Here is a 24,506-nt window from a genome sequence, read left to right on the forward strand (position 1 = left end):
AATGAAAATACAGAAAGAGAAATTAGAGAATTGATTCCATTTACTATAGCACTAAGAACCATAAGATACATGGGAATAAACCTAACTAAAGAGGTAAAGGATCTGTACTTGAGGAACTACAGAACACTCATGAAAGAAATTGAAGAAGACACAAAAAGATGGAAGACCATTCCATGCTCTTGGATCGGAAGAATAAACATTGTTAAAATGTCTATACTGCCTAGAGCAATCTATACTTTTAATGCCATTCCGATCAAAATTCCACCGGCATTCTTCAAAGAGCTGGAGCAAATAATCCTAAAATTTGTATGGAATCAGAAGAGACCCCGGATCGCTAAGGAAATGTTGAAAAACAAAAATAAAGCTGGCGGCATCACCTTACCTGATTTCAAGCTTTATTACAAAGCTGTGATCACCAAGACAGCATGGTACTGGCATAAAAACAGACACATAGAGCAGTGGAACAGAGTAGAGGGCCCAGATATGGACCCTCAACTCTATGGTCAATTAATCTTCGACAAAACTGGAAAAAATATACAGTGGAAAAAAGACAGTCTCTTCAATAAATGGTGCTGGGAAAACAGGACAGCTATATGTAGAAGAATGAAACTTGACCATTCTCTTACACCGTACACAAAGATCAACTCATAATGGATAAAAGACCTCAACGTGAGACAGGAATCCATCAGAATCTTAGAGGAGAATATAGGCAGTAATCTCTTTGATATCAGCCACAGCAACTTCTTTCAAGATACATCTCCAAAGGCAAAGGAAACAAAAGCGAAAATAAACTTCTGGGACTTCATCAAAATCAAAAGCTTCTGCACAGCAAATGAAACAGTCAAAAAAACATAGAGGCAACTCACGGAATGGGAGAAGATATTTGCAAATGACAGTACAGACAAAGGTTGATATCCAGGATCTATAATGAACTCCTCAAACTCAACCCACACGATACAGAAAAACACATCAAAAAATGGGCAGAAGATATGAACAGACACTTCTCCAATCAAGACATACAAATGGCTATCAGACACATGAAAAAATGCTCATCATCATTAGTCCTCTGGGAGATTCAAATTAAAACCACATTGAGATATCACCTTACACCAGTTAGAATGGCCAAAATTAACAAAACAGGAAACAACATGTGTTGGAGAGGATGTGGAGAAAGGGGACCCCTCTTACACTGTTGGTGGGAATGCAAGTTGGTGCAGCCTCTTTGGAGAACAGTGTGGAGATTCCTCAAGAAATTAAAAATAGAGCTTCCCTATGACCCTGCAATTGCACTCCTGGGTATTTACCCCAAAGACACAGATGTCGTGAAAAGAAGGGGCATCTGTACCCCAATGTTTATAGCAGCAATGGCCACAGTCGCCGAACTATGGAAAGAACCAAGGTGCCCTTCAACGGATGAATGGATTAGGAAGATGTGGTCCATATACACTATGGAGTATTATGCCTCCATCAGAAAGGATGAATACCCAACTTTTGTAGCAACATGGACGGGACTGGAAGAGATTATGCTGAGTGAAATAATTCAAGCAGAGAGAGTCAATTATCATATGGTTTCACTTATTTGTGGAGCATAACAAATAGCATGGAGGACAAGGGGCATTACAGAGGAGTAGGGAATTTGGGTAAATTGGAAGGGGAGGTGAACCATGAGAGACTATGGACTCTGAAAAACAGTCTGAGGGGTTTGAAGTGGCGGGGGGGTGGGAGGTAGGGCTACCAGGTGGTGGGTATTATAGAGGGCACGGCTTGCATGGAGCACTGGGTGTGGTGAAAAAATAATGAATAATGTTTTTCTGAAAATAAATAAATTGGAAAAAAAATGAACTCTAATTAGGGTGAGTGGAAAGTGTTAGCACAGGCTTTTCTATCTAAATTATGTGTCCCAGATGGTCTTGGAATTCTGGTGTAGTCTCATGGGTCCATGGCAGACTTTTCCTCTCTAAGGATCCTGGTGGCTCTCCATAGTTTGGTGGCATTTTCGGGGAAGGGAAGAGTGTGGTTTTCCATCTTAAGGGTCCCCCATAACAGTGATTCCAGAGACAGTCTCGGATTTCGGCACCTGGAAAGTCCCACCAAGGGTTAGGATTTGGGCTTATGGGCATACCAGGCTGCAATGTTTGATCCTGGTGGGGTAACTGAGAGGGCTTGTTTGAACGCATACTCAGGCTGAGGGTCTCCATGCCTTTTTGTGCCTAATGCAACCCTCAGGAGTGGGCGTGGTCTCATTGGCCATGCAGCTAGCTCCCACTTTGAGGGTTGGACACCCATCCCAACAGCCAGGTTTTTTTTTTTTTTCCCATGGGGAAAGAGGAGTTCTCTGTTATGCTTCTGATTCCCCCATTGGCACGGATTCCAGTCAAGTTCTGGGGACAGGTGACTGAACACCAAGTAAGGGTAGAGATGACGAACTCAGGCCATATCTGGTCTCACAGGCTAGATATGGGGCCCACTCTCAGTTCTTGACACTAGGTCGGGGCTCAGGCTCTGTCAACACAGCACTTATGGCCAGGGTAGCTTATAAATTGGGGTTTGCTCGAGGGCCGAGCTGATTGATCCTTTGTGGGGTTTCTGGGTAGTCTCACTAAGCACTTCTTCTTTCTATGGACAGGGAAGAATGCTGTGTTCTGATTCCAGAATTCTCTATCAAGGGGGCTTGGCAACCAGTAGGGTGAGGATGGAATTGTAAACAGAAGCTACGGTTCAATTCAGTGCCAAGCTGAAGGCAGTTCCAAAGTGCAGTGGCTTATTCGAGATATCCAGCACCTGAGTAAGGGCAGATCTATGTTTGCTCACACTGGAGTTTGTGTCTATGATGACCAACAAATGGAGGGAGGTGACATCAAGAGGCCATGGAGGATTCCCATGCTGAGGCTTGTGAGATGCTCCAAATAGCAAGGCTTTCTTCTGCTGGAAAGGCAGAGTGTGGTTTGTTTGCTCCAGGGTCCCCTATGTGGAAAGTTTGGTAGCAGAGCTCACCTTCATGGATGCCTGGAAAGCACACCTCTATTGACCATTGCAGGTGAGGAACATGGCAGGTTCTTTCTGCTGGCTCTGGGGCGAAGTACCAAGGCCTTGATTTGATATGGAATATCTTGCAGTTGGGCCCCAGTGCTGGTTTGTTACCAGGGAGATCTTAGAATGTGCTGTTGGCTAAGGTGCTGTGCAGGAATCTCCAACCCTGAGGGTTTGGCACAGGTCGAATGCATGGTTTCATTCTGGGAAAAGGACAAGTTCTGTTGTGTGGCTCAGGGACCAAAATTTGTATTATAAGGTGATATTTTAGAACAGGCCTCTGAGGATAGATGCTGGAAAACCTATTCTAGGGTTCCAATGAGGTCCTAAGGGCATGTCTGGTACAATATTCTGCCTCAGGCCCATTGACTTGGGTGTTTGCCTGAATTTATGTGATCAGGGTTGTTCATACTGCACATTTGCTTCCAGAATGGCCTCCAATATTGAAGTTGGCTCAGGGTCCTTGAAGATTTCTCCTAATCTGGAGGGTTTGTGCAACGGTGACAGGCAAAGATTCCTTGGGGATGGCAGGCCCAGTCTTGTGGTGTGGCTCCAGAGACCCCAAATGAGAGGGCATGTGAGCCATGGTTTTGGGAGAGAACTCTGCACACACAAACTCGGGTTAGGGTTAGTGGCGAGGTGATCACAGGCCCAATGCTTAGACCTGGAGGGCAGCTTGTCAGGAACTATAATTAGGTTGACTGGAAAATGGTAGCACAGGCTTTTCTATCTGGATTGTTTGTCCAGGATGGCCTTGGAATGCAGGTGTGGTCTCATGGGTCCATGGGAGATTTTTCCTCTCTAAGGAACCTGCTGGCTCCTTATACTTCGGTGGCTTTTTGGGGGAAGGGAAGAGTGCTGTTTTCCATCTTAGGGGTGTACCAAAACTGGGATTCCAGAGACGGGCTGTGGGTCTGGATGCCTAGAAAATATCACCAAGGGTTAGAATTTGTGCTTAGGGGTGTACCAGGCTTGCATTGTGGGATTCTGGTGTGCAACTGAGAGGGCTTGTTTGAAAGCATGCTCAGTCTGAGCGTCACAATGCCTGTTTTGCCCAGGGTGGCCCTCAGGAGTGGGCGTGGTCTTATTGACCATAGAGCAGGCTCCCACTCTGAGGGTTGGACACCCATTCCAACAACCAGGTTTCCTGCCATGGGGAAGGAGGAGTTCTCTATTGTGCTTCAGGTTCCCCCATTGGCAGGGATTCCAGCAAAGGTCTTGGAACAGATGCATGAATACCAATGATGTGTAGAGATGATGGACTTGGGCCATGGCCAGTCTCACATGCTGGATATGGGCCCTGCTCTTTAGAATGCTGACATGAAGTCGGCGCTCAGGCTCTGTCAGACACAGCACTAGTGGCCAGGGCAGCCTATAAATTGGTGTTCCCTCGAGGGAGGAGCAGATTGATCCTCACGTTGCATTGCTAGGCAGAATAACCAGGCAATTCTTCTTTCTTCGGGGAATGCAGAATGCTGTGTTGTGGCTCCAGAATTCCCTGTCAAGATGTCTTGGGGAAAAGAAGGTGATGATGCAATTGTAAACAGCAGCTATGGTTAAATTCAGTGCCAGGCAGAAGGCAGTTCCAATGTGCTCCTTCTTATTCGAGATATCCAGCACGTGAGTAGGGACTGATGTGAGATGTTTGCTCACAGTGGAATTTGTGTCTATGTTGACCAACAAATGGAGGAATCGAATCCAGAGGCTATGGAGGATTTCCCATGCAGGGAGTTGTGAGATGCTCCAAACAGCAAGGTTTCCTTCAACTGGACAGGTAGAGTCTGGTGTGTTTGCTCCAGGATCCCCCATGTGGAAAGTTTGGGTAGCAGAGCTCTTCAAAATGGATTCAAGGAAAATACATCTCCATTGACCACTGCTGCAGAGGAACATAGCAGGTTTATTCTGGTGGCTCTGGGGCGAAGTACCGAGGTCTTGAGTTGACATGGAATGTCTTGCACATGGGCCACAATGCTCGTTTTATAACAGGGAGATCTTAGATTGTGCTGGTGGCAAAGGGGTCTTGCAGGATTCTCCTTCCCTGAGCGTTTGACACAGGTCCAAGAGCACGGTTTCCTTCTGGGGACAGGAATTGTTCTGTTGTGTGGCTCAGGGACCACATGTTGTATCATAGGTTGGTATTCCAGAACAGGTCTCTGTGGACAAATGCCAGAAAACCTAATCTAGGCTTTGAATAAGGTCCTATAAGCATGTCAGGTTCAATCTTCTGACTCAGGACCATTGACTTGGGTGTCTGCCTGGATGTAGGGGATCAGGGTGTTTCAGACTGTGCATTAGTGTCCAATGTGACCCCCAATTTTGGGGTAGACTCAGTGGCCTTGCAGATTTCTCCTTATCGGGAGGCTTTGGGCAACTGCCATGGGCAAAGTTTCCTTGGGGATGGCAGGCACAGTCCCATGGGGTGGCTCCAAAGACCAGATGCTGTGAGCATGTGAGCCATGCTTTGGGAGAGAAGTCTTCAAAGACAAACTTAGGTTAGGGTTTGTGGTGATTCGATCACAGGCCCAATGCATAGACCCGGAGGGGCAGCTCATCAGAAACTGTAAATACGGTGACTCTAAGGCATTAGCACAAGCTTTTATATCTGGATTGTGTGTCCCGGATGGCCTCAGAATGCAGATGTTATCTTGTTAGGGTCCGTGATCAAAGGAACGAGACTGATACAAAGCAAAGGTCAAGCAAAACTTTATTTCGCGCCAAGCATCAGGAATCAAACAACCGGTCAGAGCTACCTCTTACGAAAAGGCGGTGACGATGATCCCAACAAGGTCACTTCCAAGAAGGCCACTCTGGACGAGGCCGCTCTAGATGACGCTGCTGCTCCGCAGATGAGGCCGCTCCATGATTGGAGCCGTTCCCAAGAAGAGGGTGCTCCCAAGACAAGGCCACTGCTCAATGAAGTTGCTCCCCGGACAAGGCCGCTCCCAAGAAGAGGCTGTTCTGGACAAGACCATTTCCTGGATGAGGCCACTCCCAATGACGAAGAAGCAACAATGACAAGAAGGACAACCCGGATGACACAGACTGCTCCCCACGATACTACTCTGACCAGGCTTCCACCCGGAGGAAGCCACCACTGCGGACAAGGCCACTTGTGGTTCGGGGTGGCGAGGCATTTTGCAGCGAGGCTGCTGGTGTCTAGGGGCCGTTGGCATCTCAGGGCTGCTTACGTCTCGAGACCACTGGCACCTAGGGGCTGCAGGTGTCTCAGGACTGCAGGCCTCGAGGGACCGCTGACAACTGGACCGCAGATGTCTCGGGACCGCAGGCGTCGAGGGACCGCTGACAACTGGACTGCTAGGCCGCCGGAGGCTGGAGGCTGCAGGCGGCGGCTCGGGGCCGCCACCGGAGGCTGGAGGCTGGAGGCTGCAGGCGGCGGCGCTCGGGGCCGCCGAAGGCTGGAGGCAGGCGGCGGCACTCGGGGCCGCCGCCAGAGGCTGGAGGCAGGTGGCGGCGCTCGGGGCCGCCGCCGGAGGCTGGAGGCTGCAGGCGGCGGCGCTCGGGGCCGCCGCCGGAGGCTGGAGGCTGCAGGCGGCGGCGCTCGGGGCCGCCGCAGGAGGCTGCAGGCAGCGGCGCTCGGGGCCGCCGCCGGAGGCTGGAGGCAGGCGGCGGCGCTCCAGGCCGCCGCCGGAGGCTGGACCGCCCGAGGCGGGGCCTCAGGCGGCTCAAGGCTGCAGGCGCGGCTCAGGCTGCTGGAGACTGTTGGCGGCGGCTGAGGCCGCGGGAGGCTGGAGACTGCAAACGCGATTGTAGCTCTTACAAGAGCTGTTACAGCTCTTCTATTCACCGTTGACTCCCCTGCTCTCTGCCGACTTCCACCGCTCTCCGCACTGCTTCACCGCTCTCCGCCAACTTCACCCGCTCTCCGCGGACTTCACCGCTCTCCGCCGACTTCACTGCTCTCCGCCGACTTCACCGCTCTCCGCGGACTTCACTGCTCTCCGCCGACTCCATCACTCTCCTGCAGCAGCCCCGGCTCTCCTGCAGCAGCACCGGCTCTCCTGCAGTAGCCCCGGCTCTCCTGCAGCAGCCCCCGGCTCTCCTGCAGCAGCCCCCCTTTGACAGCCTGGCAGAGTAACCTTTATGTGGGTGGTTAAGCCCCGCCCCTACACAGGTGGCCAATTAAATTCCAATTTTCCCAGTGGATATACATACGGCTTACTGATTGGATGACTCCACTCAGTCTGCCCCACCCTTACAATCTCATGGTTACTTGGGAGATTTTTCCTCTCTAAGGATCCTAGCAGCACCCAATAGGTTGGTGGCATTTTCAGGGAAGGGAAGAGTGCTGTTTTCCATCTTAGGGTTACCCCAACACAGGGATTACATAGATAGGCTCTGGGTCAGGGCGCCTGGAATATCCCACCAAAGGTTAGGATTTGGGACAAGGGGAGTTCCAGGCCTGCAGTGCGTGATCCAGGAGGTGCAAGTGAGAGGGTTTGCTTGAAAACATGCTCAGGCTTAGGTCACAATGCCTGTTTGTGACCAGGGTGGCTCCCATGAGTGAGCATGGTCTCATGGGCCATGCAGTTGGTTCCCACTGTGATAGTTTGACACCCATCCTAACATCCAGGTTTCCTGCCATCAGGAAGGAGGAGTACTCCTGTGTTTCAGGTTCCCCCATAGGGAGGGAGTTGAGCTACGGTCTGGGGAGAGATGCCTGAATATCCAGGTTGAGTAGATGTGATGGCTTTGGGACAAAACAGGTCCCACCTGCAGGATATGGGGCCCACTGTTTGCATGGCTGACTGGATGTCGTAGCTCAGGCTGTGTGAGACAGAGCCTGAGTGCCCATGGTGGCCTATGATATTAGGGTGCTGTCGAGGGCCATGCAGGTGGATGCTCATGTGGGTATTCTGGGCAGACTCACCAGGCACTTCTTCTTTCTGTGGGGGAGGCAGAATGCTGCGTCGTGGCTCCAGAATTCCCTATCAAGAGGGTTTAGGGACCAGGAGGGTGAGGATGGAATGGTAAACACAAACTATGGCTAAATTCAGTGCCAAACAGAAGGCAGTTCCAGTGTGCAGCGGCTGATTCTAGCTATTCAGCACTGAAGTAAGGGTGGATGTCAGGTGTTTGCTCACACTGTAGTTTGTGTCTATGATGACCAAAAAATGGAGAGGTGTTGCAAGAGGCCATGGAGGATTTCCCACGGGGTGACTTGTGAGATGCTCTAAACAGCAAGGTTTCCTTCTACTATACATGGCCAGTCTGGATTTTTTGATCCACCGTATCCCATATGGAAAGTTTGGGTAGCAGAGATCTCCAGAATGGATACCTGGAAAGCATATCACCAAGATCCATTTCAGCTGAGTAACATGGCAGGTTTGATCTGGTGGCTCTGAGGATCAGTTCCAAGTAGTCTGAGTTGACATGGAGTTTCACACAGTTGGATCACAATACTGGTTGGTATCCATGGATAAATTACAATGTTGATTGGTCAGAGGGCCATGCAGGATTCTCCTACACTGTATCTGGGACACAGCTACCGAGAGCAAGGTATCCTACGGGACAAGAGGGGTTCTTTAATGTGGCTCAGGGACCACATGTTGGAATATAAGTTGGTATTGTGGAACAGGCCCCTGTGGACAGGCACCTGAAAACCTAAGCTCGGGTATCGATGAAGTCCTAGAGGAATGTCAGGTTCAATCTTCTGACTCAGGGCCTTTGAATTTAATATCTGCTTGGAGGCAGGTGCTCATTGTGTGTTACAATGCACATTTGGGTCCAGAATGTTCTTCAAAATGGAGGTGGTCTCAGGGACTTTGTACTTTGATCTCCTAATCTTCAGGGTTTGGGCAACAGAGAAGGGCAGAGTTTCCTTCGGGAGGATAAGCACAGTCGTCCGGTGTGGCTCCAGAGGCCCCTTCCTGAGGGCATGTTGGTTAGGGCTTTGGGGACAGAAATCTGCAAACATGAACTAGGGTTAGGGTGAGGGCCGAGGTAATCACTGGCCCGATCTGCAGTCCCTGAGTGCAGCTTATATTGTACTGAAATTAAGGTGTCATGGAGGCAGTAGCACAGTCTTTTCTGTCTGGATTGTGTGTCCAGGACGGTCGCAAAATGTAGGGGTGGATCATAGGGCCATGGGAGATTCTTCGTCTCAGGCGGTTCTGCTCAGATCCCAAGAGTTTGGTTTCTCTGGCGGAAGGGAAGACTGCTGTTTTCAGTCTCAGGGGACCCCCAAAAGAGGGATACAAGAGACAGGTTCTGGGTTGATGCCTGGAAATGACAAAAGACTGTGAGGATTTGGCCCTAGGAACCTGGGAGGCCCGCTCTGTGGGCTCCTGGCCCAGCTACTGAGGGGGTTTGTTTGAAAGCAGGCTCATGCTGAAGGTCACAACGCTTCTTTGTGCCCAGGGCGGCTCCCATGAGTGACTGTGGTCTTATGGCCCATGCAGCTGTTTCGACTCTGAGGGTTGCATGCCCATCGCATCAGCCAGGTTTCCTGCCATTGAGAAGGAGGAGTACACCTGGGCTTCAGGTTTCCACATAGGCAGGCATTTGAGCTATGGTCTGGGGAGAGATGCCTGAATATCCAAGTTGAGTCGATGAGACGACTTCGTTCCATGGCACGTTCCTCCTGCAGGATATGGGGTCCACTGTCTAAGTGGCTGTCTGGAGGTTGTGGCCCAGGCTGTGTCAGACAGTGCCTCAGTGCCCATGGCAGCCTACAGTGCTTTTAAAAAAAATCATTCTCAGGATTCTTGTATTTTAAAGAAATTTGAACATACATACCATTAAAATTAGAGGTTTAATACTACATAATTCATGACATCCATTTAACTTGAACTTTTTTATATATATACATGTGTTTTTATTTTACTTTTCTTTTTTTCCTCTTTTTTAAAATATTCATTTTTTAAATATTCATTTTAAGTATTCATTTTTCCCTATTCAACCCTATCCCTATATATAAATCAGTTTTAATCTCCCTTTATCTATGGAAAGTTGAGTCCTTTAACAAAGATATCAAGATACTCCCAGGAAGAACCAAAATAGCATTCCTCACCCACACTGAGGATTTATAGCCACCTTCCAAGTTTTTCTTTTTCTTCTGTCAGTGTTTCTGCATATCTCTCTCTCTCTCTCTCACTCTCTCTCTCTCTTTTTCTGGTATTATATAAATCTTATTCTTGGAGCTTATTTTGTCTGGGTTATTTTTTTTTCAATTTAATTTTGCCCGCCTTTTTGTTTCTTCATTCCTGTTCATATACATTATAAATCTTACTTTGGGGGTTCGTTTTGATTGGGCCTTCTTCTTCTTTTTCTTCTTCTTCTTCTTCTTCTTCTTCTTCTTCTTCTTCTTCTTTGTGGTGACTTCCAATACTCTACAATGTTAAAGATTGCACTTTTCCTGGATCATGGTTGATACATTCAGCTGTACATCCCCTCACCCTCCTCTCATCAAAATTAATAGGAGGGGGAATACCTAACAGAGAAGAAATTCAGAGACTGTGACCTCTGGTACAGAACTATTGGATATCAACATAAACAAGGTGTTGGAAATGGAAATCAGGGTAACAATTATCCAAGCACTACATAGGTTTTTGAAGACCATTAGTGACAACATAGAATCTCTAAGGGCTGCAGTGAGAGCAAATCTGGCAGAATTTAAAATTTCTATCAATGAGATCCAATCTAATCTAAGTACTCTAACAGCTAGGGTAAAAAAAGGGAGAAGATCAACTTTCTGATCTAGAAAGTAATGGATAGAAAAGAAGAATAAAGAGGAGGCTTGGAACAAATAGCTTAGAAGCCATGACAACAGATTTAGGCTAATAAATGATGCTATGAAATGTCCCAGTGTCAAAAATATTGGGAATGGTGGGGGTGTAGAAAGAGAGAACAGTAGAAGATATAGTTGAATAAATCCTGGATGAGAAGTTTCCTGATCTGGAGAATGGAGCGAGTGTTTATGTCCTAGAGGCAAAAAGGACACCACCCAAGAACAATGAGACTAGGAAGATGCCCAGACTCATAAATGTGAAATTCCTGATTTATAAAATCAGAATATGTCTTGAGGGTAGCTAGAGGGAAGAGACCCCTTCATACAGAGGGAGGACCATTAGAATAACGTCACACCTTTCCCCAGGAAGCTGGCAAGCCAGAAAGGCTGGCAAGACATATTCAGGGAAATAAATGAGAACAACATTCAGCCAAGAATATTTTATCCAGCCAGGCTGATATTCAAAATGGATGGAGCGATAAAGAGCTTCCAAGACTGGCAAAGTTTAAAAGTACATGACTATCAAGCTGGCACTACAAGAAATGTTAAGGGGGGAGGTTCTATAAAAGAACAAGAAACCACAGAGTGACAAAGAACAGAAATTTACAGTGACAATCTATGGAAACAAAAACTTCATAGGCAACATGATGTCAATAAAAATATATATTTCAATAATAGCTCTGAATGTGAATGGCCTAAATGCTCCCATAAAATGGCACAGGGTTGCAGATTGGATAAATTGACAGGACCTGTACATATACTATCTAAGGAGACCCTTCTGGAACCTAAAGATAGATCCAGACTGAAAGTGAAGGGATGGAGAACCATATTTCATGGCAACGGACCTCAAAAGAAAGCTGGTGTAGCAATTCTCATATCAGATAAATTAGATTTTAAGCTAAAGTCACTATTCAGAAATACAGAAGGAAACTACATCATTCTTCATGGGTCTACCCACCAAGATGATCTAACAATTGTAAATATTTATGCCCCCAGTATGGGAGCAGCCCACTATATCCGCCAACTGCTAATCAAAATAATCAGTTTGATATGAATAATTAGTAGTATGGGATATTAACATGCCATGCCACATGTAATAGATGGATCAACAAAGCAGATACTCAATAAAGTAATAAGAGATTTGAATGACACATTGGACCAGATGGACCTCATAGATATATACAGAACATTCCACTCAAGTGCACATGGAACTTTCTTCAGAATAGACCACATACTGAGTCACAAATCAGGGCTCAACCACTACCAAAAATTGAGATTATTGTCTACCCATTTGCACACCACAATGCTTTAAAAATGGTGCTCAACCACAGGAAAAACTTTGGAAGGAATTCAAACACTTGGAAGATAAAGACAACACTGCTTAAGAATGTTTGGATCAACTAGGAAGTCAAATAAGAACTTAAACAATTCAGGGAAACTATGAGAATGAAGACTTATAGGTCGAAAACCTATGGGATATGGCAAAGGTGGTCCAAAGGGGGAAATACATAGCCATCCAAGCCTCACTCAAAAAAAATGATAAATCCCAAATATACTAGCTCTCTTTTCACCTTAAAGAACTGGAAAATCAAAAACAAAAAGCCAACCCCATGCATAAGAAGGGAAATAATCAAGATTAGAGAAGTGGTCAATGAGATAGAATCTAGAGATACAGTGGAACACATCAAAAAATCAAGAAGACGGTTTTTTGAACGTATCAGTAAGATCAATAAAGCAAAGGCCAAACTAATCCAAAAGAAAAGAGAGAGGACCCAAATTAATAAAATTATGAATGAAAGGGGAGATATCATGACTAAAACAAAGGAAATAGAATCAATCATCAGAAATTAGCAACAGTTTTACGCCAATTAGTTAAGCAATCTAGAAGTACTGGATACTTTTCTGGAAACAAATAAACATCCAAGACTGAAATAGGAAGAAACTGACAACCTGAATAGAGTAATATCTAGTAACGAGACTGAAGCAGCAATCAAAAACCTCCCAAAAAAACAAGATCACAGGACCTAACAGATTCCCTGGGGATTCTACCAAACATTCCCAGAAGAAGTAATACCTGTTTTCTTGAATATTCTTTCTTCAGATTCTCTTGAAAATTCATTAAATAAACAGAAGGAAAACTTCCAGACTCATTCTATGAAGCCAGCATTACCCTTTTCCCCCAAACCAGGCAAAGACCCCATCAAAAAGGAGAACTTTAGACCAATATCCCTGATGAATATGGATGCCAAGGTTCTCAACAACATCCTAGCTATTAGGATCAAACAGTACATTAAAAAGATTATCCGCCATGACCATGTGGTGTTTATCCCTGCGATGCAGGGTTGGTTCAGCACTTGCAAATGACTGTGATACAATGAATCAATAAGAGAAGAGAGAAAAAGCACACGGTCCTCTCAATTGATGCAGAAATAGCATTTGACAAAGTACAACATCTGTTTATGATTAAAAGCATTCAGAGTATAGGGATTGAGGGAACATTCCTAAACTTCATCAAATCTATTTATGAAAAACCCACAGCAAATATCATTGTCAATGAGGAAAGCTGGCAGCCTTCCCTGTGAGATCAGGAACACGAAAATGATGCTCACTCTCACCACTATTGTTCAACATAGTGTTAAAAGTCCTAGAAACAGCAATCGGAAAACAAAGAGAAATTAAAAAAAATATTCAAATTGGCAATGAAGTAGTCAAACACTTTCTTCAGAGATGACCTAATACTTTAATATGGAAAACCCAAAAGACTCCACCTGCAAACTACTAGAATTTATACAGCAATTCAGCAATATGCAGGATACAAAACCAATATAAAGACATTGGTTGGTTTCCTATACATTAACAATGAAAATATAGAAAGGGAAATTGGAGAATCGATTACATTTACTATGGCACCAAAAACCATAAGATACCTGGGAAAAAACCTAACCAACGGGGTAAAGGATGTACACTGGAGGAACTACCTGATGAAATCTTCCTGATGGCTAATAAAAATGAGCAGGTTTTTTTCTTTTTCTCGTGTATGTTATCATTTGTATGTCTGCTTTGGAGAAAGGTCTATTAATGTCTTCTGCCCTTATTATTTTTTTAATGTGATAATCTGTTTTTTGAGTTTGAGGTTGAGATGTTCTTTATAAATCTTTGATACCAGCCTCTTGTCTGTCGTGTCATTTGCAAATGCATTTTCCAATTCTGTAGGTTGTCTCTTTGTTTTGTTGACTCTTCCCTTTGCTGTGCAGAATCTTTTGATCTCAATGAAGTCCCAAAATTTCATTTTCGCTTTTTTCTTCCTTTGCCTTTGGAGACATGTCTTGAGAGAAGTTGCTGTGGCCCATGTCAAAGTGGTTACTATCAATGTTATCCTCTAGGATTCTGATGAATTCCTGCCACACGTTGAGTTCTTTTAACCATTTTCAGTTTATCTTTGTGTATGGTGTGATAGAATGGTCGAGTGCCTTCTATACATAGCTCTCCAATTTTCTCAGCAGCATTTATTGAAGAGGCTGTCTTTTTCCACTGGATATTTTTTCCTGTTTTGTCAAAGATTATTTGACCATAGAGCTGTGGGTCCATCTTTGGACTCTCTACTCTGTTGCACTGGTTGATATGTCTGTTTTTGTGTCAGTACCATGCTGTCTTGATGACCACAGTTTTGTAGTAAAGCTTGAAATCAGGTAGTGTGATACCCCCAGGTTGGGTTTTTTTTTTTTTTCAACATTTCCTTAGCAGTATAGTGTCTCTTCTGGCTCCCTACAAATTTTAGGGTTGCTTATTCCAGCACTTTGAAAAATGCTGGTGGAGTTTTTGTCGGGATGGTATTGGAAATATAGACTCCTCTAGGTAGTATAGGCATTTTAACAAGGTTTATTCTTCCGATCTGAGAGCATAGAATGCTTTTCCATCTTTTTGTGTCTTCTTCAGTTTCTTTCATGAGTGTTATGTAGTTCCTTGAGTACAGATCCTTTACCTTTTTGGCTAGGTTTATTCCAAAGTATCTTACGGTTTTTGGTGCTATAGTAAATGGAATCAATTCTCTAATTTCCCTCTTTATATTTTCATTGTTAGTGTATAAGAAACCAAATGATTTATGTACATTGATTTTTTTAAAGATTTTATTCATTGATTTGACAGACGGAGATCACAAGTAGGCAGAGAAGCAGGCAGAGAGAGAGGAGGAAGCAGGCTCCATGCTGAGCAGAAAGCACATTGTGGGACTCAATCCCAGGACCCTGGGATGATGACCTAAGCTGAAGGCAGAGGCTTTAACCTACTGAGCCACCCAGGCACCCCTGTACATTGGTTTTGTATCCTGCACATTGCTGATTTGCTGTGTAAGTTCTAATAGTCTCGGTTTTCCATATAAAGTATCATGTCATCTGCCAAAAGAGAGAGTTCGACTTATTCTTTGCCAATTTGAGTACATTTTATTTCTCTTTGTTGTCTGATTGCTGTTGCTAGGACATTTAATACTATGTTGAACAGTAGTGGTGTGAGTGGGCACCCTTTCATGTTCCTGGTCTCAAAGGGAAGGCTGTCAACTTTTCCCCATTGAGAATATTTGTTGTGGGTTTTTCATAGATAGATTTGATAAAGTTTAGTAATTTTCCCTCTATCCCTATACTCTGAATGGTTTTAATTAGAAATGGATGCTAGAATTTGTCAAATGCTATTTCTGCATCAATTGAGTGGACCAGGTTGTTTTCCTCTCTTCTCTTATTGATTTGTTCTATCACAATGTTTAATTTGCGAATGTCGAACCACGCTTGCATCCCAGGGATAAATCCAACCTGTTTGTGGTGCATACTACTCTCAATGTACTGTCGGATCCTATTAATTGCGATCTTGTTGAGAATCCTGACATCTATATTCATCAGGGATATTGTTCTGAAATTCACCTCTTTGTTGGGGTCTTTGCCTGGTTTGGGGATCAGGGTAATTCTGGCTTAATAAAAAGCAGTTTCCCTGGACAAATTTTGCTTGCAGTTTTAGTAGCACTGTGGTGCAGAGACAAGCTGGAGCTCCTATGAGCCCTGGGACAGTGGCTTCAGCCGTGCTATGCTAGTGCAAGTTTGCAGAGGGGGAGTCTATGTGTTCTGGGCCACCCAGAGGGGAATAGACAGAGGCCTTTCTCTGAGGTGGAAGTCTGGGTACAGTTTGCTTTTCTCCAAACTTTCAAAGAATTGTCTTTCCTCTTGATAGCCATTATATTTAGAGAAGCAATCCATTTGTTCCCATATAGTGATCAAAAGACTAACTTTAATGCGTCTGGATGGGGTCTCACCTCAGTCAGCTCCTCCAGGAAATAAACCTGAACAGAGCGAAGCCCAGCTCAGGCAGCTCCTGGTTCTGATAAATGCTACATGACTATCCCTTCTCATAGTATAAACATTTCATCTCTGTCTTCCAAAGAGGAGTGTTTCCTGCTCTCAAAAACACTCACTGAGATGTTAGAGGAAAGAACCATACATTCTGCAGGCTAATGCCAGCAAAGGAAAGTGGATACTTGAAATAATTAGCAACATAATTCAAGTCTCCCCAAAAGATATTCAAGGAACAATATGGCAGGAACACTCTCTATCATGGTTGCTGTTCTTAGATTGCATTGCTTGGAGAATTCTTGACACAACAATGAGTGGGCAGGAAATAGACTACAGTTTAATCTCTGAAGGACACCAGTTCAGGAAAATAATTAGCTTTGTGTATTTAGCATCCACTTAAAACTATGGGAGGATGTTTATTCTCCACAGTAAGATCAGACTGTATTCTATTTCTTCATATCCTATTTGGTCGATCAGAAGCACTACCACCATTCAAGGAGGGAAGTGGGATGGAGATCTAGGTTTCAGATGACTTTGAAGTTACAGTGAATCAATTATCACACATCGACCCAGACATTAAAGAATGGAGTTTTAAAATGAGCAGGAATTTAGGATATTTTCAGTATTTCTTGGTCATTTATTAAAAGCCAAGCATGGCACCAAATTTAACCCTAAACGTTAGACAGTAAATTTGCTTTGAACCAACAATGTAATGCTTCCACTAGAGTACCACTCTGTTTCCACTGATGTGTTGTTTCTAAATCCCACTAGACTGGAGAAAATGTCTCATTCACATTTGTATTCTCAGAAATTGGCACAGCCATCCACCATAATGCAGGTTCTCTGGAACGTTTACAGGATGAATGCTGGCATAAAACTTTGCAGGCCTTCTGTGCAATGCCTTCTGTGATCTTTCCAAAGTCTCTTTTCTGTAGAAATCATTCTGCTTCTGAAATTTCTAAGAAAAAATTTTGGAATAAGTTCTCCCCATTTTAATATTTGTGTTTTATATGCATGGTCAATGAGCTTCTTTTAAAACAAAATGGAAAATATTTTTTAACTAAGCCTTGTTTATCCATAGATAATGTTGCTGAGGCTATGAAGGCCTCATTAATCAGTGTTTTGCAGATGTATGATTTAATTATTTTAATAGGCCCCACAGCTCAGATGTGTGAGCTGTGTGAAGCTCAGCCATTGCATAAATCTGGAAATTGACTGTTTGCTACCAACCAAGGTGTTGCATGATGGCATCAGTGCAGAGGTTAGTGTACCCCCAAGCACCTCATCAACAGACTGATAATGCACAAATAACCTCCATTACCAAGAGTCTCACAGGCTTCAGGTGTTTTGTTTTGTTTTTGTATTTTTAATGTAAAATATGTAGCAAAGGGAAGGTTCACAGTTGGGAACCATTTTCTCAAGCCATGAAGCCACCATCATGAAGAACTAGATCATATCATTGCTACCACATCCTTCATTGATGCCAGGCTTTGCAAGCATGAGATGCTTTTGTTTTGACCACTTGCTCTACCAAAAAACACAAGCAAAATCACCCTGCATTAAAATAAACTCACATTATGGTGGCTTCAAACAACATAGCCGCTATGATTCCCTGCATTCTTCTCATTAAGGACCTGAGCCTGCGCAGTGGCCAGTCCTTGCAGAATTGCTGCTACCTCTGGCAGTGGGAGGAGAGGCTTCACGTGCCCCTAGGAATGAACATGACACTGCCATTCACATTTTATTGGCCAAAGTAAAGAACAAGGGGATTGCCATTTTCACTTCTTACTAGAATACAAAAATTTGGGAATACTTTAATAAATAGCACTAAGGTATGTCACAATTGCAGCTGATAAATAAAAATTTATCTTAAAAAGTATTTAATCCCAATATAGTCTACCTGTCTTAACCATCTCTTTTTTTTTCTTTTTTTTCCCCCAATTTATTTATTTTCAGAAAAACATTATTCATTATTTTTTCACCACACCCAGTGCTCCATGCAAGCTGTGCCCTCTATAATACCCACCACCTGGTACCCCAACCTCCCACCCCCCATCTCTTAAAACACATTTCTAAATAATATGCTGTACAAAATACAAAAATTAGCATTTTGTTTCTATCACTTTTGCTTGTATTTGCCATAATTTGTCTTGTTCACTGTCTGACATTTAAACCACTTGCCATAGGAAGATTCACCTAAGATCCTGTATTAGGGTCCCCCATTATGGTAGGTGGTGTTTTTTTTTTTTTCACAAGAAATGTGTAAAATTTTTGATAGGCACTGCAAGTTCAATAAAAATTAATAGATAATTATTATTATAGGAAATATGATAAGATATTCATATTTAAAAATATGTGAAATATGGAAGGATCCTGGCTGTTGGGAGAACATAAAACCTCCCAGCCATCCAAACTAGTTCTTATCCTGTAAACTAGTCATAACCCATATACAGGAATCCAGTCATTAAAAATAATTAATTAGGGGCGCCTGGGTGGCTCAGTGGGTTAAAGCCTCTGCCTTCAGCTCAGGTCATGATCCTAAGGTCCTGGGATTGAGCCCCACATCGGGCTCTCTGCTCAGCAGGGAGCCTGCTTCCTCCTCTCTCTGCCTGCCTCTATGCCTACTTGTAATCTCTGTCAAATAAATAAATAAAATCTTTTTAAAATTAATTAATTAATTTAAAAAAGAGAGCTACTAATTCACAAATTGTATTGCAATGGTGGGCTAGAAAACAGTTTGGAGTTCTTTTGCTTATCATCCTCATTCTAAATTAATCTCTTTTCATTCTTGCCTTGACCCTCACACAGAAAGGCTATAGCCTTGTTCTGCATAACCAAGGCTACTATAATAGATGTGCAGAGGTGAGGGTTAGCCCACCTGAACACTGGCAGAATATGACTAGCCTGAAGGAAGCTTCAGGATTTCTCCTTCTTACACCGGGTTGTAGCTCTGGAGTGAGAGCAATTGCAATGTTCCTCCACACTGTAGAATTCGAAGGGGCACGCACTGCTTCCTCTTCAGATGATCTCCTTGCTTTTTTGTCCCCAGGGCATGCAGTAGTTTCCAGCAGTAGCTCATCTCTGGGTTCTCAGACCCATGCTTGCTCCCCTTCAATAAATTCTAATCATTGGAATGATTCCAGGGAATCCAGTTCTTTACTTGACCCTGGTGGATACCACTGTACAAATCGAGGGATCATCACTTTATCCATGTGTGTACTCATTTACTGAAAAATGGGTCAAATCAGAAATACAGTCACCAAAGGACCAAACTGCTTCTGCTTTAAACAGAAAATATCTGAGCTCTGAAAATGTAAAATCAGTTTCTGAATTCAACTCTCATTCTCAACTTCTGGAAGCCAAGTACCCAAACTTTATATCTCACAATAATTTCCCAATATTTCCTACACCTGTGAAGGTCTATTGAGTTGTTGTTGTTGTTGTTGTTGTTGTTGTTAATTTATAAATTTGTCATAGTGTGAGGAGATTTTACATCACATTTTGCTAGTTCCAATTAGCTTGTTAATGGCCAAGTAAACCTGGACTTCAATCAATGATCTTCTACTGTGTATAGAATCCCATCTAGTAACTAAATGGTCTGTTGACTTTAATAAAAAATGGCGGGTGCCTTTTTTTTTTTTTTTACCATTGAATTGATATATTCTGTGCCAAGTATTATGTTATTGTCCTAAAGCTTCAACTCATACTTCTCTTTTTGGAATTTGTGGGTCATTTCAGACAACAGACAAACACATTGCCCATGAGTTTCCAACTCCATCCTTGGGATAGCACAAAGTGAGCTCCAGAGGGATATGTCTTGGTGAAAGGAGTGTTACAGGATGGCTTCTGCCCATTTCTGCACTCCATGCAGTTACACCAGCAATGACTACATGATCTGAGGTCAAGATGGCAGCACTGTGATCCCTCTGAGCCACAGAACGACTTACAGTATGTGCACAGCTCATTCTATGACAAGGTCAGCTCTAGCTACATAAGCCAGTCATCAGTCCGTCTGCAAGCATCCATGGTTTAAAAATTATAATCTGTTTCTTTTGTTCCTTGATCTCTGAGGGTAACAACTGCTTTGTACCATTCCTATTCCATAATATCGTTGTGCTTTCTTTTTGATACCCCAATTCTGAAATATGTGGTAAACAGTTCCATACAGCAAATGCATCTGTTTAAATAATTGGTGTGTTATTTTTCTCTGGACTGGTATCTAACTAATATGTATGCCAAATCCATAACATTTATGCGATTTATTAAAAAAAAAAAAACTATAGTTCAGGGGCGCCTGGGTGGCTCAGTGTTTTAAAGCCTCTTCCTTCGGCTCAGGGCATGATCCCAGTTTCTTGGGATTGAGCCCCACATCAGGCGCTCTGCTCAGCAGGGAGCCTGCTTCCTCCTCTCTCTTTGCCTGCTTCTCTGCCTACTTGTGATCTCCGCTGTCAAGTAAATCAACAAAATCTTTAAAAGAATCAATTAAGAAAGCCACTGATTTCTGTACATTGGCTTTGTATCCTGCCACGTTGCTGAATTGTTGTATGAGTTCTAGTAGTTTGAGGGTAGAGTCTTTTGGGTTTTCCATATAACGAATCATGTCATCTGCGAAGAGAGAGAGTTTGACTTCTTCATTACCAATTTGGATAACTTTTATTTCTCTTTGTTGTCTGATTGCTGTCGCTAGGACTTCTAATACTATGTTGAACAAGAGTGGTGAGAGTGGGCATCCTTGTCTTGTTCCTGAATTCAGTGGGAAGGCTGCAAGATTTTTCCCATTGAGGATGATATTTTCTGTGGGTCTTCCATAGATAGATTTGATGAAGTTCAGGAATATTCCCTCTATCCCTATACTTTGAAGCATTTTAATCAGGAATGGATGCTGGATTTTGTCAAATGCTTTTTTTGCATCAATTGAGAGAACCATTTGTTTCTTCTCTCTTCTCTTGTTAATTTGTTCTATCACATTGATTGATTTGCAAATGTTGAACCTACCTTGTAGCCAAGGAGTGAATCCCACCTGGTCGTGGTGGATAATCTTTTTAATGTGCTGTTGGATCTTGTTTGCTAGGATCTTGTTGAGAATCTTAGCATCCATATTCATCAGTGATATTGGTCTGAAATTCTCCTTTTTTGTAGGGTCTTTGTCTGGTTTGGGGAACAAGGTAATGCTGGCTTCATAGAAAGAGTCTGGAAGTTTTCGTGCTGCTTCAAGTTTTTGAAACAGCTTCAGGAGAATAGGTGTTATTTCTTCTTTGAAAGTTTGGTAGAATTCCCTAGGGAATCCATCAGGTCTTGGGCTCTTGTTTTTTGGGAGGTTTTGGATCACTGCTTCAATCTCATTACTAGATATTGGTCTCTTCAGGTTATCAATTTCTTCTTGGTTCAATTTTGGGAGTTTATAATTTCCAAGGAATGCTTCCATTTGATCTAGGTTGCTAAGCTTATTGGCATATAGCTGTTGATAATAACTTCGGATGATTGTTTCTATATCCTTGGTGTTCATTGTGATCTCTCCCTTTTCATTCATAATTTTATGAATTTGGGCTTTCTCTATTTTCTTTTTGATTAGTGTGGCCAATACCTTTGTTTATTGAAGGAAAAAGAATCTCTTGATCAATCCTTACATTATTACACTCATGTTTGATGATACATAAAATATATATATAGAAGTCCATAAAATGTTTCAAAATTCCGAAGTTATTCAAACATTCATTGTAAAGGTTTAATGAAAAATTAAAGGTTGGAGAAGTACCTAAAACAGAAAAACCTATTGAAGACTGATATAACTCCTCATGCTCCCATTTTTGCTCCTTTAAGCACTCATTCTAGTCCGAATTGTTTTTCCACTCTGCAGATTACACAGCCATAAACTGATGTCTGCCACAGTCATGGCCTTCGACACACCCCAGTATCTACCTTCATGAGAGGGCCCCCAAGTGATCTCCTCCCAGAGATGATGATACTGGATGATTTCTGGAAAGCTACTATATACGTATAATACTATACCCTCAAACAGCCAAGTGGAAATTCTAGTAAAGTCCAGGGCCTGCAGAAGGGGTCCTGCAAAAACTGGCACTGTAAAGGGATGGTTACAAACCCTTAGCAGAATTAGCTCCTTCCAAATCTCTCTGTCTGCAGTGCTTGATCCAGAGTGGATAATAAAATTTCACATTGTCTCATCCTTTTAAGTCCAGACCCATCCCTATGGATCCCTTCTCTCACAGAGATAGGCTATTGCCTTCTTGCTGATGGCATCATGCATAATTGTTCTTAGCTTTCTGCCTGCTGGGGACCTGTGCTGGTTGGTTCCTTCCTTTGGCTCTCACTGTGAGTGACTCTGGATCTTGGGAGACAGTATCTTTGCACCCCCTTAGGGAACCCATCTTATACCCAAGTGTGGTCATTCCATACTGCCAAAAATCCTTAAAATTCAAATTTTGCATGCAGAGGGAAGGAAGCAAATTGAAACTCTTATGCTGGATAGGTTGGATCAACATAGGATGTCATTTCATGTAAACACAAGTCTGTGAGTCATTGAGAGCAACTTTCCTCACAAATGTGAGCAGAACTGTAAACGAAGCTCTTTCAGCAATTCAAAGTTCCCCTATTCCTTTTCCCAATCTCACAACTTCTCCTGCTTATCAAAAGGGGCTTATAAAAGATTGACTTGTTTTCTCATTAAAGTTATGCATTTTATTGTGTCTTTGAAATATAAAACCAACCTACAGATGCCCAAGCCTGATGAAAAAAAAAAAAAAAAGGAAAGATGCGTTTTGTAAATAGAAACTGCTAATAATACATAAATATAAAATACAAACTGCTAAAGGGCTCCTGTGTCTAAATTATAGCATATTCTCCTTAATATTCCAGGGACACATACAGATATTAACGTTTTCTCCATACATGTCAGAAAGATAAAAACTAGCCTAAATGTGTTTCAAATTCATATGATCTGGGAAAATAGACTTGGCTTTAGATATCAGCACTAAAAATAAACTGTCATATGACTTGGTTTAATAAAGTAAGTAGATGTGATTTCTATTCAAAATTTTAAAAAATGGGCGGGGACAAGATGGCAGGGGAGTAGGAGGAGGTGCCTTTTCAGCCGGTACCCAAAAGTGAGTTGAATACCTACCAAAGAACTCCGATCACCCATGAAATCAGCCTGAGATAGAATTATACACGTCTGGATCTCTACAGGGCAGAAGACGCCAGTGGGCAGGTAAAGCAGAGTGGGAATGGCGGACTGATATCGGAAGATAAACAAAAGGGGGAGGGAGCCACCAGAGGTGACCTGTTGGAAAGTAATACCCCAATATAAGCAAGAGTGCCCTGTGTCTGGGGACCAGCAATAACTTGGAGACTGTGTTGAAAGCATTCCAAAAGAGCAAAGGATTGTGGGGGGAAATTGTGGGAATTGGGGTGGCTAGGGACAGGGGCTTAAGTCCCTGGTCCCAGGACAGCGTCTCTGGCGCTGAGGGAGAGAGAGTGCTGCGGAGAAACCAGGTCTTGATCCCTAAGCTGCCAACGCGCCTGAGAATGCGTGGGTTCTAGCTCCTGTGAGGGGATGGGAGCCACACCAGTTGGCAGAAGGCGCGAGCCCTACCACAAAGCTTGAGATATGTGCACATGCCCCTCATGCTCCCCTGAGTTACAAAGTCCTGGCCGGCTCTCTTTGAATTGCGCCATTGTTTCAAAGCCTAAGCCTCGTGCCCCAAACTCTTCCCTGACAGAGGTGCGCAAAAGCCCAGCCTGGTGCTTACGGACCTGCACCCTGTTCTCAGTGCCTGAGACGTGCGCGCAACCCATAGCCACCTCCAAAAGAGGTGCGCGCAAGCTGGGCACTCCCAGTTCAGGCCAGCGGCAAAATCTCAGTATGTGATTGCTGCTTGGAACTTCTCTGGCAGTTGGGAGCTCCCAGACAGCTGCCACTGCCTTGTCTTTGGGTACAAGCAAAAGATCCTGCGCCCCCAGGGTCTGCAACTTGGAACCTGCTCTGCAAGCAGCCAAAGGAGAACATATTTAAGCTCTGCACCCAGACTGAGGCTTCTCTCTGAGAGGGCGATCAGGGTGAGGTTTGTTTTCCTCTAAAACTACAAAAACCATCAAAGGTGGTCAAGGTGAGAGAGAAAAAAAGTGAACAAGAATAAAAACCGCCAGAGAACAAAAGCCTGAAAAAAAAAAAAAAAACAGTTTCCTCAGAGCCCACCCCTTGAGGGGGCGGGAGGACTTAACTCAGGAAACATCATTGACTGACAACCCAGGTGGCAGGCCCCTCCCCCAGGAAACAAACCAAGAAAGAAAAAAAAAAAGAGGAAAAAAAAAGGACTACAAGAGAACAACCACTACTTCATAGGAAAACTTGTATTGTTCACTCGTTCCCACTATTCTGG

This window comes from Neovison vison, chromosome 4 (genome assembly GCF_020171115.1).
Source record: "Neovison vison isolate M4711 chromosome 4, ASM_NN_V1, whole genome shotgun sequence".
In the NCBI taxonomy this organism is placed as follows: Eukaryota; Metazoa; Chordata; class Mammalia; order Carnivora; family Mustelidae; genus Neogale; species Neogale vison.